At 37.0% G+C, this 15,272-nt stretch overlaps 1 protein-coding gene across 2 annotated transcripts in view; it reads right to left on the reverse strand.

The window, feature by feature from the left end:
- Window positions 1-15,272, reverse strand: part of LOC127979202 (retinoic acid receptor beta-like) — a 210,493-nt gene that overhangs the window by 37,114 nt on the left and 158,107 nt on the right. The gene's annotated exons all lie outside the window — the stretch shown is intronic.

Genomic DNA, 15,272 nt, shown 5'->3' on the forward strand with positions numbered 1-15,272 from the left:
AGAGTATTTCCAATGAACTTGTCTCCATTTGTCCTTCCATTTCCTAAAAGATTCATCAAATATTGTCTTTGTGTTTCATAGAGGGAATAAAAGTATAAATAATAAGAAAGGCATGAGGGGGAATAAATGATGACCTATTTGTTGAAGAACACATTTCTTATGTGATAAGTTTCCGTGTTAGACTAGCTGCACCCTACATGCATATTCACAGATGATTACAGATCGAAAACAGTGCTTTTATAAATAACTCATCTGGCCTAATTAAAATAACAAATTAAAATGGTTAGATTTTTTAATTTTGGCACAGCAATTTGTAGCAGGTACAGTTTATTGGCCTTGACACAATAAAAACATAACCTATAGAATTAAATAATTACAAAATAATGAAATAATTACAAGTTTTTAGTGAAAATGAATTTGTTGCTGCTCTGCAGTCATGAGAGTGTGCACAATCCCTGCAGTTGATGTGTATGCAAGTGAGTGCTTCTACGCAAGATAGAATTTCCATTTGCCTTACTGATGAGGCCTAGCATATTCATTAGGGTAGAAAGCACGATGGGTAATATATTAAACTGGAGAATATCGCTTGAAGATTACTCACTCCAATGCTACAGGGGTCCCCAGCTTTACTTCATATAGAAACACTGACATACAGTAATCTCCCATCTCTCTGCATTATTAAGCTGGCTAAGAGAATCAGTTATTTATGGTGATGTCAGCTCAAAGCATTCCCTTGCATGGATATGTATCTCACTGATGGATGAGATAATTGGTTGTTTATTGTGATGTTCAGATGGCATGCTGAGTCCAAGGCTGCTGTGACTTTGCTCCTGTGCAGTCAGTTGGTTTATAAGGTTAAAGAGTCTGTGCGTGTTGCACTGCCCATGAAAAAAAGAAAATGTGCCGGTGAGCGTGTATTTGTGTCAGATTTAACTGAGAGAAAAAACTGCACAAGATAATAGACTTTTTTTTCTTTTTTTTTTTTTGAATTCATATTGAGCCTACAGTAAATATTGTTTGTTAAGGCATGTGTCACTATTTATATTACTAATTACTTACACTATGTTTAACTAGTTACATGTAATGGAACTACGTCATTTACTTTTTTTATTTTTTTGAATACTACTGTAATGTTAACCCTGAAATACAGTTGAAAACATTTGTTACAAATTTTTTAAAGTAATCAAAAAGCAATCAAATGTAATCAGTTACATTAATAAAGTAACTGAAATATTTACTCTACTTTTTACATTTTAAATAGGGTAAGTTGTAATCTGTAACCTATTACATTTTCAAGTAACCTTCCCAATGCTGGTTTTTAAACCCTAACCTTCAGTATTCAATTAATCTTGTGCTACATACTGTACATTAAAGATACCTCAAAGGGGTAGAATATTATTTGGGTGGACTCTTTTGACTTGAGCCTGTAAACAATTAAGTAGCGACCACCCACAATAGCAGAGCAGCCATGCTGTGGCAACTTAAATTAAATTTAAATTAAATTAAAAAAATTAAAAAATTAAAAAATTAAAAAATTAAAATTTATGCATTTAGCAGACGCTTTTATCCAAAGTGACTTACAGTGCATGATGTCACCTTAAGCAAAGAATTCAGATCTCATGAAAGAGCTTCTGTGCTGTCAGTTCATTTCTGTAAACATGACGTTACAATATTTAATATGTAACAACACGTAGAGAGCGTGAGACAGAGCAGTTTCTGTGCTGAACACCGCGATGAGTTTAACAACACTTGCTGCCTGGATCATAGATTAAATCTAGACTAGAGCAAGTGTGTTTCCATTTTATGTGAACATATTTTTAATATTCTCTTGTGTTCTGAACATGAATGCACACATACAATGTCTTCTTCAAATAAAAGACGTACAAATAGGTACATCTGATCATGAAAGCAATGACACAATGGATTATTGTGATACACCACAAACAATGATACATAGATCGTAAATTCAAAGAAGTGTAAACAGAAAGTAACTGCCTTCATTCTTTCTGTTTTAAAGATATTTTAATATTCATTTGTCTGTATAATGAATGTGTTGTAGGTCTGGGTTTTATTGGATGTGTTCTCCCTTCTTCACACCTAATACACTTCCACTTTTCCACAGTTTTACCGGCCAATTTCTAGAGTCTTTTTCAGGTCTAAAGTATTTAAGACCAGTGCTGAAACGGGGGTTTGAATGAAACCTCCTTCAACAACACTGAACTACCCACTGGGGGCTTCTCACCTGAACGAGTGGAGCAAGCTGCCTCCTTTTATACCCATATGTCTAGGGGAGTGGCATGCAATTCCATTCACCCAATTCTCATGTTCATAATTATCAGTGGTGTTTGGGGCTTCTAAGGGCAACCTCTAGTGTCACTGCATCGACAGATTCCCTCAACCAGGGAATGGAAGTTACAATAGTAACCAATTTTCTTTCCTTCCTTCTTTTTTATTTTTGTTATTTTTGGTGAATCAAGATCATTTAAAATATCTCAATATAAATCAATAAAATACTGGGATGACTCTTTGACAACAGTTTTTAACTGTGATGCTGAATCTATGCCACTCAGAAAATATTTTACTTGGTTCTAAAGTCCAAACTGAATTGAATGTAAAAAGGTGTGTACTGTAAAAATAAATAAATAAATAAATACTATACTAATCCTTCAAGGCTGCAGGGATCCTCTTGCTGTAGATAGGATGTCAGATTATGTTGAACTGTGTGACCTGCTTCTTTGATAACTGGCTGCTCACCTGGCTGAGGTTCCTTCTGTAGACTTTTCTGTTCTCAGATGACTTACAACAGGTGGCATGTAAACGGCATAGATTAATGGACAAGATAATGCCAGATCTGTCTGTGTTTGAGAGGATCATTGATGATTGTCCAGCTCTCTGTAGTGATATGGAGATAAGTGCTGGTTCACTTCACATGGTTTATCCATCCTTAACAAGAGCCGCTAACAAAAATTGAGCGCTATACCTGGGGAGCTCTCTCAATGTAAACTGTGTCTTAACTAGGATCATTATCTTACATCTTGTTATCTTAATGGGGTACAGATAGTGTGTCTGGGCTTCTCATTTACAGATTAAAAAATGAAAGTGCCGCTCATCAATAATTTACCTCCTACCCCACCCCACTTCTCTTCTCCATTCTGCCCCGCTTGCTCTGGTGTTTTGTGTTGTCTGAGCATTCAGTACGGGCCCAGGCCAGGGTCACATTTCCCTCCTAATCACACAGACATCTTATCATGGGTAATGAAAATAGAGAGGACACAGGAGACCAGAGACGGAGAGAGAGAGAGACACTGAAAAAAAAAAAAAAAAAAAAAAAAAAAACTAGAGATATACAAAAAGAAACAATTAAATTTGAACATATTTTCATGTTCAATAAAAAAAATGAAAATATGAGTGGTGAAAAATTCTCAACTGTTTTGAATCATTGCCAGAGCAGTGCTAAGAGTTTTGTTTGTGTGTTGCTACAGTGTATGAAAAACAAATCAGTCTGAAAAGATCTTGGTACTGGTGATTATCTGTCAGGACCTTTTCTGTTAGTTCATGCACATTCTTTAATCCTTAAACATAACACAGTACAATATGTAATTCAAAATACTTGAAAAATGTAAAATAAATTAATCAATCTGAAAATAAATACATTTGGCACTGTGAAGCTGGTCAGGCCCCCTTGCTGCTCTGTGAGTAATAATATATAGATGTAAAGGTTTCAGGTCTCTTAGCTGATGGTAACAGATGGTTGCAGGTGATCCGGAGGAGCGAAGGAGCATCTAAGTGTGAGTAAACACAGGTAAGTAACAAGGTAAGGAGTCAGGCTTAGTTCAGAACTGTAGACCAGACGATTAGGCAGTGTGGAGAGTGCAGTGATATAGGGAGCTTAACGAGCTGAGGCAGGTGCGGACAATTAGTCAGGTGATTGGGATCTGGTGTACGCTGGTGCTGATGACTGTGGTCACTGGGGTGACAGTGGTGACTGAGAGGGCTTTCACACTGGCAGTTTAGTGCGGAACGGAGCACGGTTCGCATGAAAAATCGCTATTGTGAATGCTGTCATCGGACCCTGGTGCGCACTGGGGATGAACCTGAGACTACCTGGAGAAGGTACACACTCGTTGCACACTTGTTAACGAAGTAAAGTATCCCACGCATGTGTAACACTGTCGATATAATTGTTTCCTCAACACAGGAGAGAGCCGAGGTTGGTTCCACACACTCCTATAAAGTCAAAATTAAATGAATTAAAATTAAATAATTAAAGGGGGGGGTGAAATGCTATTTCATGCATACTGAGTTTTTTACACTGTTAAAGAGTTGGATTCCCATGCTAAACATGGACAAAGTTTCAAAAATTAAGTTGTACGTTTGAAGGAGTATTTCTGTTCCAAAAATACTCCTTCCGGTTTGTCACAAGTTTCGGAAAGTTTTTTTTCGAGTATGGCTCTGTGTGACGTTAGAAGGAGCAGAATTTCCTTATATGGGTCCTGAGGGCACTTCTGCCGGAAGAGCGCACGCTCCCGTATAGCAGAGCACTGAGAGCACAACAGACTTCACTGATCAGAGCGAGAGCGTCGCGAAATGTCACAAAAGAAGTGTGTTTTTGGTTGCCAGGGCAAGACAACCCTGCACAGATTACCAAAGAAAAACAGCATTAAGGGACCAGTGGATGGAGTTTATTTTTACAGAGCATCAACGGAGTTGTGCAAGTGTTTGTGTTTGTTCCCTGCATTTCGAACCACAGGCGGTGAGTAAAACTGCTTAAAATATCTCTGCCTCCTTGTTAGTGCGTCCGCCTCCCATCGGAGACCCGGGTTCGAGCCCCGCTCCTTGCTGCTGCTGCCGCTCTCGTTCAGTTTCAGCCTTCACAGCTGTCACAGCTTCCAAACGCTCTCAAAGCAACTGGTGCTCGTGATTCTTTAGCTCCGCCCACACGTCACGCCTCCAGGCGCTCGTGTTTTTCCGGGAAAAATCGGTACAGACTATCTTTCTCTTATGAATATAATAAAACTAAATACTTTTTGGAGTTATGAAGGATGCAGTACTACTCTATAGGTACTCAAGATTAACATGATATTGAGTGAAAACGAGCATTTCACCCCCCCTTTAAAATAATACAAATGTATTATTATACTGTGCATAATAGCACCAAAATAACAACTATGGTAATTTGCCTTGTGTTCTCCATGTGTTTTCCGTGTGCGTTCGCGATGACGTAAGGTGACTGCAAATGCACCTGGGTTCGATACAACTATTGAGTATGAAAGCAGACCAACACTATGGGCGGCGCCGGGAACAATAGCGCTCGGACCGCAGGAAACAAAGCCAATGTAAAAGCCCTCTGAGACTCCCGGTGACTGGGACTACCTGCCTGTGCTGACATTAGGGCCTTTCGCACCGCAGGAACCTTTTCATAGTTACCAGAACTAATTGTGGAATTACCCACTTTTGGGTGTTTTAGTACCAGACTGCCTTTTTCGAGAACCAGATTAGCACCTACTCCGGAGCAGGGTCTAACCAGTAAAACTGGTACTAGCCGTGACATAAGTAACGTTAGACATTGATTGGCCAGAGGCATACGAAAATGCCCTCAATCGCCATGATTTAAAATGCCATGTCAACATACTATAAACATTCTATAAACATTCTGTCAACTTATTTCGCACATATGATGTACAGCGATAGATGGACGGATGCTGAAGTGCAGGCACTTGTAGCAAATGTACCACTGCCAGTTGTCGTTGAAGATTCTTATTCCTGCTTTCAGTTCTTTTAATCACTTTACGTATAGGTCAACATTCCAAGTCCATTATTGTGAAACCCTCGAGATACAGCAAAAACACAGCTCCAATCACAGCATACCTCATCCTCCTGTTGTTAACGTTGTTCTTCTTTTTGTTTCCATTGTTGACCGGCATGCATAAATGACATCGCTGTTGACTGGCTTACGTCACGTTCTAGTACACACTGTCGGTGTGAATATAACCCTTTAAATGGTACTGGGAAATAGTTCGCGCAAAATCGTCCCAGTACTTCAGTACTGTACATTTAGTTCTGGAAATAAATGAACTGCTGCCTTGTCTAGGCATGACATGGTAACAGGAGCTACTTCTGGGCTGGACCCAGGATCAGAGGCCCTTCCTGGGTTATACGTGGGAACAGCTATGCTCTCAAAGCTGGATGTGGTAACAGGAGTCTTCCTTGGGCTAGACTCAGGATCTGTGGCCCTCCTTGGGCAAAACACGAAAACTGAACCCCTCTCTGTGCTTTACCTCGGGACTGAGGCCCAACTGGGGCCATAGATGGGAACAGCGTCCCTCTCTTGGCTGGATGTGGAACCAGGAGCCCTCTATTGGCTAGATTCAGGATCTGAGGCCCAGCCTGGGCCACCAGACGTGGGAACAACTCGTGGGAACAACACGTTGGGCTTGACTTGGAAACAGCACGTGAGGACAGAAGCCCACTCTGGGCTGGATGGAACCAGCAGAGATGAAGGAGACTCAGGAGACAAAGGATGGTTGGACGCCTTTCTCTTTGACATGATTGGACTCCCTGTTGATCTCTATGATGTGAGGGGGCTCCCTGTTGAGCTCTGGAAAGCATTCTGGGGTGGACTCTTGAATCAGGTCAGGGGCTAGAGCCATCTCTTGATCCTGGTCAGGAACCAGTTGAGTCCTATGCACAATCTAACTTTGCTGCAGGCTGGAATTGAACAGAGGAGAACTGGCCCCCCAACTGAGCCTGGTTTCTCCCAAGGGTTTTTCTCAATTTTGTCAATGATGGAATTTTGGTTCCTTGCCGCTGTCGCCTCTGGCTTGCTTAATTTGGGACACTTTATTTCCAGTGATATCGCTGACTTGATTGCTCAGATATTATTTAAACTGAGCTGGATGATGACATCAGTGAATTCAATGATGAACGGCCTATAACTGAAAAAATTGTGTTTACCATTGTCATTTTACATTATTGACACTCTATTTTCCTAATTAATGCTGTACAGTTGCTTTGACGCAATCGGTATTGTTAAAAGTACTATAAATATAGGTGAAATAAATGTGACTTAACTTGACTTTACTAGAGCCATCTCTCAACTCAGGTCAGGGGCTAGGGAAGCAACGATCAGAAGGTGAGTAATGTGCAGATATAAATGTTTCAGATCTCTTAGCTGATGGTAACAGATGATTGCCTAATGCAGGTGATCCGGAAAGTGAAGGAGCGGTGGAGAATGGGAGCAGTGGAGCGAAGGAGCAGCTAAGGGTGAGTAAACACAAGTAGCAAGGTTAGGCTTAGTCCAGAAATGCAAACTGTAGACCAGCCGTTGAGGCAGTATGTAAGGTGCAGTGGTATAGGGAGCTTAACGAGCTGATGCTGGTGTGCACAATCTGTGCCAACTGATTTGGATCTGGAGTGCGCTGGGGCTGATGACATTGGTGAATGAGAGTCCCTGTCAGTGCTGACAGGCATGTAGCTAGGCTGATCTTTGCGGTTTAGTTCGCTACAAAGAAGGCTTAGTACTAGCTTAGTTTACTGTGTTCTAAGTAGTTTGCTAGGGCATTGTTAGGGGATTTTAAGGTGATCTTAGGTCTCTGCATAAGGCTCTAGCTCCTCCTTCTGTATACTTAAGTCAGCATGGATTCCAAATAAAAAAAAATAGCTCAAATTAAAATGACACTGTAAGGGAAAGTTTTACTAAACTTTTTACATCATGTGTGATTTTTAAAAGCAGTACAATTCATTGAACATATTGTACTTCTATCTCCCATTTCTTTTCTGTCAAAAATAGACATTGAACTACTAATGTCTATATGATTTCTTTGACATCTTTATCGCTAACTAGGCATAGTTTGTTTAAAGGCCAGGACACACCAAGCTGTCTTCAAAGACCTAGCACCAATGAAAGCTAAGAGTGTTGTGGCCACGCATCGACAGTGCCAGGTCCAAAAAGCTGCGTTTGTAAACACTGCACAGAGTACAGTCGAGTGCAAACTAACACATGCATTCTGTACCTGCATGAGAGGAATTAGGTGTCTATATCAACAGCTATAAATAGTATATATTCATGATTCAAAAGGAGTAACTGATACAAGGATATATAAGATAGACACAGTTATACGAAATGTAAACAAAGCAGTGCTTGCTTTCCATTCTAAATATCATTTTCCAACTTTCATTATTTGAAGCACCTCATATTATTATGAAAATATGTGCATATCTTTAAGACCTGCTTTTTTGTATTCTCCCTGTTTTATTTTTATTTATTATACAATTAACAAAAACAAAAAAGGCATTTAACACTATCTTACTCTATTTTTTTCTATTCTATCCATTTTATATTCATTATACAAAAAAAAAAAAACAGACTTTTCATAGCACTTGCAGATCATTTGTCTTTTGTTGATTTTGATTGCTTTCATTGTCCTCATTTTTAAATCGCTTTGGATTAGTGTCTTGTAAATAACTAAATGTAAATGCATTTTTGTAAAAAGAATTTTGAGATTCCTGAGCAATGATACACCGTTTTCAAACATTTTCATGGATACATATTTAAATATTAGCTGCATGTTGTCATCACAGACCAATTATAGTTTGAAGGTATTTACTAGCTGGAGTGAATTTTACCAGAAAATTCACTTTGGTGAGCTGCTCTGAACTACTGAAACAAACTTCAAATGAGCTTTGTTTTTTCCAGATTTATTTCAAAACCTGACTGTTCTTCAATTTTGCTTTAAAAAATCTGGGCCTTTAGTTTAAGAAGAGATGCTAAAGAGAGATATTTAGGCAGAGATGCTAAAGAGAGTTTTTCTTTGTCATTGTGAGTGACAGTAGCAGAGTGGTGGAGTTCGTGGGATTTGTGTCACTTTTCCTAATTTTTTCCTCACAGAATAAGGTAAAAACATATATTAATAAACATATTAAAGCACACAGTGTCGCAATCATGTGTTTGTTGTCTTACATCAATACCCGCACGGCCATGGTCAGGTCCTGTAACAGATAGCAAGACAACAATTGTCTCGAGCAAATGGAGTCTTTTTGCCTTTACACTTCCAAGAACATAAAACCACAAAAGATAACAGAGTAAGAATTGTATAGCTGTAGCCGCACAGAACCATTTTTAATGGCCTAAGAGACAAGAGACTGTAGGTTACACCTCCCTTGTGCTCAACGTCTCTTGCTGTGTAGGTCTCTATGCAGCAATCCACTGAGCTGTTAACTCATTCTTGGACAGGGTGAGCAACACAGATGGCTTGAGTAATTCTACACCCCTCACAGCTCTTAAAAAAATGCTAATGCCTCATGTGCCAAGCCATTAGCATATAAAGATAACTGTCTCATTTTAACTTGTCAACATTTAAGCTTAACTGAAAATTCAATTTAGTCTCCTTGGCTATAAAAGAGTAACCTCTTAGTAGTAAGATTTCCTTTGTTTCCATAAATAAGCATTAGCCTGATTAAATGGCAGGTCTACCTCACATCTCAGGCATGAGATATCAGTGACAGACCCTAAAGACCTCCAGTGTCCCTCACTGTAAGAAAGGTTCACAAACAGCCCCGTCAGACCGAATTACACAGCAGACAGAACCAAAATCTCTAGACATTTTAAAAAAGCCATTTACTGCTGAAGTTCAGGGAACAAAGGCGTAACATGAATCCACTTTATACTGTGTCAGTACGGCTGGATGACATGGCATTAAAGTTTGATGAAAGTGAAGCGGATCGGTGGGAAAGCCTGGGTCATAAGTGTGTGTTAGTCTTGGCACTCAACAAAGAGAGATATGGATCTGAAACAGTGCCAAAATGTCTGGTTTCACATACACAGACAAGATCATTACACAAGTCAGCCACACAATCATTATCTTTACTGACAAATAACTATCATGTAAAATTACGGGGCATGACCTATATAATATTCAAAGCTAATTCACTGTATTAGTCTGACAAAGAAGTTCTAATAAAACAGAGTTGTATTTTCTTAAAGTATTCTTAACATATTATATACACTTTCAGAATAACAAAATCATCCAAATGATCTAACAATGTACAAAACAACTGCATACAGAGTGAAAGTAGCATAAATACTGTAATTCTCTGATTTTTATTTTACATGTTATTGATGATTGAGCTGGAAGATGCAAAGAATCATTCAATTTTTTAACAAGAAGACTGTGTGATGCAAGGGGAATGAAGGTAGTGCTAGAAGCGGGTATGCTACGACTGACCAATCAGAATCAGGTATTCAGTTTCTTGATTATATAATTGTGACTTTGTGACACTGGCCTAATTTTTTGGCATGCTTAACCTTTACCTTTAATTGGTTAGGAACTAGGAATTAAAGGGAAAATACCTAAGCTGGATTGACATTTATGTGAATTTATTGCATGACACATGCATGCACATTACCTGCAGAGTCACTTCTCAAATAAATATTCCTGATTTAATAATCTCATAATAGCTCACCTGTCATCACCTTACATTTCCTCAAGTACTCCTTTTAATTTCAGATTACATGAGATGAAACATAATGGATCTCCAAAACAAAACAACAAAACCAGAGGGAGGTCCTAAAATAAAGACCTGCACTCCACAACTGTGTGAAAAAGAAAAGAGTCAAAGAAATAGCTACACTCTCGAATCCAATCTTTCAACCATTTCATCAGCATGAGCTGTTTCTCTCTCAGATCTACAGCAAATAGTATGTTAATTGAGCTATACTTATCTCATCCCATCTTTCCTTGCAAAAAAGAAGTTCATGAAAAACTGCCATTAGTATAAATATTTTAAAATAAAAATAAGTATATTTTCAGTCTTCATTTTATAAACTCATAAGAGGTTATGCATATTTAAAAATATAAAAAAAACTTGCAAAGTTACTTGTTACTTGCACTTGTAAATAATCTTTTAACAATCAGTTGGATGCATTTTTCCTGACAATTGTAAAAAACAGTAAACTGTTTATAATTTGAAGCAGTGTGTAAGTTCATTTACTTTGAAATAAGTTCTTTAATTATTTATTTAAATCACAGCCTTATGTAGTTTATTAATCATTACCTTTATGATAACAGGGCCATATTATAACCTGTAATTTTACTGTTATTGAATGTGAAAAATGTAACAGTATTTCGAAGACAATATAAGTAAATATAAAAATTGTAAAGAGATGTTCCCAAATCATTATTAGTTTCACCTAATATGTTTTCATTTAAACCCGCGGAGAGCTCTGCACTAAACTAATTTAGTTCGCACTTAAGTATATTCCCCAGTAATTAAAAAAAGCTGTCGCATCTAAAAAAAAGGATTACAGGGTTAATCAAATGAATCTGTTTTCAAGTGTCAGGTGATAATGGAGGAGGACACCTCAAACCCAATCCCTATTTCAGACTCACTTTTTTTGATAGTCAAGTGTTGAAGTTCAAAGATGGTGAGTTCTTCTATATCTGTTCTCTGTGTCTCTAAGATATGGATACCTCAGCTCTAGAAAGTTCCCTGTCCCAGAATGAGAGATATGGCATACAGAAACTGTGCACTTCTCACATCTTAAATAAACTAATCTTGCAGCGACTCCCAAATTGAATACTAAACCACTATGCTGTTTTGTAGCATAAACAGTGATAGTTCACAATGAAAATTGCAAGTGCACTTCAAATACCTAGATGATATGCTTATTTAAACAAACTGTTATATTCTGGATACTTTGTGTACTCTATGTTTGCAGCTTTCATGAAGAGACTTAATAGTTGTATTGTGTGAGCTTTGTTCCTGTTGGTACAACTAATTTTGTTATATTACACTTTGGTCGCATTGGTGCAACATCAAATTTGCTTAACTCTCTTTGATTATGTGCTGCCATTTTTGTTGCATATGAGAAATATGAACATAACAAGAGCCACATTGCAAGAGCCATTTTTCGGCTTGGGCTAATAATAAGCTTAGGAGCAGGTGTGGTTATGAACAATGTATGTTGCATTAAATGTTAAATGAGTAAATGAATAAAGGGACATAATAATGACAGCACAATATAAATACTACAGTTATGTTTACAGATTTAAATGCCACTTCTGCGGTGGGGATCGATGGATCTTGTTGACACTGATTTAATTTGATCTGGAGACAACCCTATAGTGTCTTTTATTCTAACAGATTTTTTTTTTTTTTTGATTAAATGTCAGTATTTGACGTAAAAGATGATGCATCTAATATGCATTAATAATACACTATAAAAAAAATCTGTGACATTTACGGTAAACTGCCAGCAGCTGTGGTTGCCAAAATTTTACCGTTGAAAATATGGTAGCAACATTTGAGGTTTTACAGACTTAACTTAAATTCACAATAAAAAAAACATATTTAATTAACTGATGTGAGGTTAATAAATCAGCATATTAAAGTACTAATATCTGTTTTGAACCATTGTAAAACTAATAACCACCAAAAGCAGGTGGTGATGAGAAAGTGATCATCAAATGATGAATCATATATACAGAACAGACCAAAAGTTTGGACACACCTTCTCATTCAAAGAGTTTTCTTTATTTTCATGACTACGGCTCGGTGTTCATCTTCAGTTCTCTCTTCACAGCAGTTCAGTCAGTGTACTGTTTGAGTACATGAATTACTCCGGGATATTGGTGAATATCCGTGAACCGGATATCCAGACTGCTTTGTTTTTTAACTCTCTCTCACAACAGAGCCGGAAGAGAAGACAATGCTGAATAAAGTCGTAGTTTTTGCTATTTTTGGACCAAAATGTATTTTCGATGCTTCAAAAAATTCTAACTGACCCTCTGATGTCACATGGACTACTTTGATGATGTTTTTTTTACCTTTCTGGACATGGACAGTATACTGTACACACAGCTTCAATGGAGGGACTGAGAGCTCTCAGACTAAATCTAAAATATCTCAAACTGTGTCCCGAAGATAAACGGAGGTTTTAGGGGTTTGAAACAACATGAGGGTACGTTATTAATTACATATTTTTGCTATCTGGGTGAACTAACCCTTTAACAGTATTTTGCTGTAAAATTACATTATATCTACAATATCTACTATATTACATCACAGTTATTCACCGTATATAGTATGGAAACTTACTGATAACCAATTAACAGGTTTTTACTGTATCATTTTTACATTCTTTTACTGTTAAGATCACAATAATTTTTTACAGTGTAATCATAAAAAAGGTAAAAATGGCGGCTGATATCAATTTAAGGAGGCAGATATCGTCCCTTAATGGAAAAGTGCAGTATTGCAGTGGCCTCTATACTTTGGTACCAATTCACCCTGTGGAACAGTATGTCCTTCTGACAATAATATACACTCTGTACTTTTACAGTATCTGTCCTTTTGCTGCTGTTAGAGGCAGGATGCTATTAATGCTTTCATTACATGACATACTTGAGGCTCTTAATTGAATAAGGTAATGCATAAATTCTCCACGCACATTAGCTAACAAAGGTCAAGGAGAAAAGTGTATCAAATTCCTTAAAGTATCTAGAGTGTAATGCAGAATTTTAATGGTCACATCAATAAGATAATTAAAAGCGCCAGTATTATGATGCAGACCTTGCTTCGTTGATGAAGCAAAACTAGTAAATTACAAAGTATATTTCTTTCAACTCTACAATTCCTTAAGAAAAAGTACACTTTAGAATATTTAGAAAAAAAAAAAGAGTACTGAATGTAATGTAATAGATGCATAGTCGCATGCTATTTGAAATTAAATGAAAATATATATTAGTTTAAATTCATTATGCAGTTAGTTGTGCTTTTTAAGTGGGACTTAAGCACATCATATTATGAAAAAAAACAAGCAAATAAAAAAAGAGTTTTTCAGCCATATATAATTTTATAAAGGAATGAAAATGAGGCTGTGAAGGACAGAAGTATAATGTGTTCAGTGGATTGTAATGCTGTTTAACATCATGCCAACAGAGAGAGAGAGAGAGAGAGAGAGAGAGAGAGAGAAAAGCAACCCTCTAGTAAACAAAAACTCCAGAAACTCTATTTTGAAAGTTTTGACTTCAGTCATTAATAGGGAGTTTCTAATTCATGCTTTTCACTTTAGGATACTGATCAAATAATAATGATCATAATTGATAAATCCTTTTGAAGTGTTTGGTAATACTTGCATCATTACTAGTTGGTTACCATGACCCTCACTTTAGAATTATTAATAAATTATGCATTATTCACATTAATTATGAACTTGTGTGTAGTACCTCTTAGTTGTTCACCAGGAGATTACTGATTAGCTAATAGTGAACTAACACTTTCAGCTGAGTGCTATTACTTCCAAATTAATAAATTTATTGTTTGTTGACATTAGTAACTAAAATGCTAAAAGTGCATTAGTCATTTGTACCTGTGTAGTTATTGATTTATAATGGCACTATCCTAAAGTATTACCAAGACTTTTTATATGGTGAGCTTTTGTTATTGTGTTTGACCACCACACCACCTGACACAGGCATTTATGGTTATTAAAATATCTCAATGTCATTTCTACTGAAACCTGTTTGCCATGCATTAGTAATTATACATTTATAATGAAGAAGAAATTTAGTACAGTAACCATATATTAGCTTTACATGTAATTTTGACACAATAATTAAAACATGTAATCTGGCTTATATAAAGGACAGGAACTTTTGTAAGCAAAAGAGGTCCTCCGCGCCACAAGGATGCGCTGTTTTATTTCAAATCAAAGCTAAATACACGTAGAAACAGCACATCCTTGTAGCGTGGATGACACAGAAGAGCATACGCAGCACAGTGATATGAAGTGCCAAAGAGGAGACCGTTAACAAAGGAATTATTGAATAAAGTAGTTTTTTTTTCTTCGCTTACAAAAAGTGTTCCCTTCGCTTCATATAACCCAGATTGCACCGTCTGATGGCAGATAGAGTATTCTGATGATGACTTTTCATAACTTTTATAGACCTTGACACTGTTATTTACTTGCCAGTATATGGGACAGTCTCAAGCTTTCAGGTTTTTATCCAAAATACCTTAAATTGTGTTCTGAAGATGAACAGAGGGGGTAAGTGATTAATGACAACATTTTCATTTTATCCCTTTAAAGTGTGGCCAGAAAAATTATATTATCTGTATAAGTAGTTTTCAACTACAAGTGCACATTCAATACAATTAAGCACATTCCTGTTTAATAAGAGATTAGAAAAGCATTTATGTTTTGTCAATGCATTACAAAATTATCTGAAAACATGGAAATAAAGGTACTTTTCAAGGTAATAATTAATTCAAAG

Source organism: Carassius gibelio, chromosome B19, assembly GCF_023724105.1.
Source record: "Carassius gibelio isolate Cgi1373 ecotype wild population from Czech Republic chromosome B19, carGib1.2-hapl.c, whole genome shotgun sequence".
Classification (NCBI taxonomy): domain Eukaryota; kingdom Metazoa; phylum Chordata; class Actinopteri; order Cypriniformes; family Cyprinidae; genus Carassius; species Carassius gibelio.